This window comes from Heterocephalus glaber, unplaced genomic scaffold (assembly GCF_053883595.1).
Source record: "Heterocephalus glaber isolate CG9 unplaced genomic scaffold, H.glaber_assembly_v1.0 deba00001845, whole genome shotgun sequence".
Classification (NCBI taxonomy): Eukaryota; Metazoa; Chordata; class Mammalia; order Rodentia; family Bathyergidae; genus Heterocephalus; species Heterocephalus glaber.
The window spans coordinates 448,084-451,211 of record NW_028258494.1 but is presented as its reverse complement, the minus strand read 5'-3'; positions in this window follow the sequence as shown (position 1 = coordinate 451,211).

The window sequence follows — 3,128 nt, the reverse complement described above, 5'->3', positions numbered from 1 at the left end:
ACTATGTAGTTCAGCCTGGCTTTTAACTCACTATGTAGCCAAGGCTGCCCTGAAACTCATGACAATCCTCCTGCCTCAGCCTCCCAAGTGATGGGATTACAGGTGTGCAACACCATGCACTACTCCTTCAACTCTATTTCAAAAATAATTTTTATTTCCTTCCCACCACCTCCCTTCATCCTTTGTTCCACTTTCCATTTCCCTGTTCTTTATTTATACTTAGGAGTTCTCATATATTAAAAACAATATGATATTTAAATTCATGTCTCTGATTTATTTCACTTGATTATGTTCTCAATGTGCATCTTCTTACATGAAAATGCCTAAAATTTATCTTTCTTTATTGGCAGAGTAGTCCTCCATTGTATATAAATATCACATTTTGCTTTTAAGATTTAGCTATTACAAATTGTGCTGATATAAATATGTGTGTGCATGTATCACTGTACTGTGATGACTTTAACTCTTTTGGACACATATGAAGGAGGGAAATAGTTGGGTCAAATGGAACCTCTGGTTTTAGTTTTTTGAGGCCTCTCATCAGTGATTTCAGTGTTCCTATTTACACTCCCACCGCAAATGAATGTGTTCATTTTTCCCTGAAGCCACCCCAGAATTTTGTTATTGGTTGATTTCCTGATGATAGTCATTCTCTCTGGAGAAAGATGGAATCTCAGCATTGTTTTAATTTGCATTTATTGAATACCCAAAGATGTTGAACTTTTTTCTTGTATTTATTGGTTATTTGTACTTCTTCATATGAGAAATGTGTACTCATTTCTGGGGCCCATTATTGTATTGAGTCTTTAAATCTGAGGGATCTAATTTTTTGTATTATTTATGTATTCTAGATATTAGTCCTTCATCTGAAATGTAGTTGGCAAAAATTTTCCCATTCTGTAGATTGTCTCTTCACTCTGTTGGTAATTTCCTTTGCTGTGCAGAAAATTTTTAATTTAATGTTATCCCATTTGTTGATTTTCTTGTATTATTTCTTGCACAACCAGGGTTTTGTTCAGAAAGTCTTTGCCTACATCTATGTCTTCAAGAGTTTTATATATTTTATCTCCAGTAGGTAGTTTCTTGCTTACTTCTTAACAGTTAAAAAACTAATATGAATCCCTCCCAAACTGCTGAAGTAAAGTGAAACATAGAGAATGCTTCCAGACCATTTTGTGAGGGTGCTATTATCTTAGCAGCAAAATCAGACAAGAGCAAAATTAAAAGCAGCAAATTGATATCCCAATGGGCTAGGTACAAGAATCTTCCCCAGCACAAAAGAAGAAAATAAATTGAACAACACATTAAAAATATCATTTAAAATGATTAAGGAGAATTCATCTCAGCTATGTAAGGATGAGTGAACACATAAAAAGCAATAAATGTCATATATAACATTCACAGAATAAATTCAACATCCCTTATGATAAAATACTCCCAAAATTATGTATAGAGGAATGTGTCTCAGTGAAAGAAGGGCAACTTCTGAAAATCTCACAATTAACAACATGTACTCAGTAGGAAGAAATTGAAAGAAATTCCAACGGTGATATACCCCTCACCTATTCTCTCAACACACTACTGGACATCCTCCTAAGATCAGTCAAAGAAAGATGACCCAGCTACATAATCAAAAGTTGATAAAATATAAATTGTATCCATGTGTGGACAGCATGATTTGGCTTCTACAAAATTCAGTCAATAAAATACTGAGAGAAAGAATGAAATAATTCATTATATTACAGGATACAAAATGAACATCAACATATTTGAAGTGTTTCTGTACACTAAAGGAGAAGTACATGAAAAACAAATAAGGAAAAATTTTATTTACCATAACAATAAACTTAATACTTAGAGTGAATTTATCTAAGAAGGTCAAAATTGTCCACAGTGAAAGCTATAAAGCAGTGATACAAAACAATGTAGAAGATACAGATAAAAGAAAAAATATCACACACTCATGGATGGGAGGAATTAATATTATTCTTTCATTTAATCAGTGCATGTTTGCAATGTGCCCTTCATACTCAAACTAATCTATCAAAATCCAATTACATTCTTCAATTAAATGGGAAAAATACAGTAATTCATGAAACACCAACCATTCCCTAATCAATCTTGGACAGAAAGAACAAAGCTGGAGAAATAATCACACTGCCCCATTTGAAGATACATTATAAAGCTGTAGTAAACAAAAAAGGTTATCACTGGCATAGAAACAGTCAGACAATCAGAACAGCATATATCAGTGCCTCAGGCTTATTCATGCATGTAAAGATATTTGTATCATGCTTATAAAGACATATGATTTTTGAAAATGGTGCCAAAAATAGAGAGTGAAATGGGAAATTTTGTTTAAAAAACCAGTGTTGGGAAACTCTATATTCATTATCTCACATAATACACAAGAATGACATCAAATGGACTAAAGACTTGAATGTAAGAACTGAAAGCATGAACTATTAGAAAACACAGGAAAAAGTCTGCATGGCTTTGGTCTGCATGAGGATTTTTTGGCTATGTCCTCAGAACAAGTGTGTCTTAGTCATTTTTCTCATGACTAAGACCCAATACTCAACACCTGCAACTGGAAGGAAATATTTACTTGGCTCTCATTTTCAGTCCATGTTTGGCTGGCTCCAAGGGAGAAACTCCATATCAGAAAGGCCTGCATGAAGAGAGCTCCTCAGCCTATGGCAGGTAGGAAGCAGAGATGTGTCTAGTGAGCATCCCCCACCAGACCCACTTAGACCCACACCAAATCAGCTACTGTAGTGTTCGCATGGTTCAATCACTTTCCAAATACAGGGACTTTATGTCACATTTTAGTTGTAAAGTATAACAAGTGACAACAAAAGTGAAAATAGAACAATGGAATCACACACACAAATGCACACACACACACACACACACACAAACACATAAAAAATGATTTAACACATCAAAAGGAGGTCTACATATTGAGGAGACAACCTAAAAGCTATGAGGTGTTTGCAAACTATAAATCTGATAAAGGGTTAATATCCAAAATATATGAGAACCTCAAAGAAATTAATATGTAGCTAGAAACCAAATAATGCAATTTAAAAATTAGAAAAATGGTCAATTAGACATTGCCTAAAATG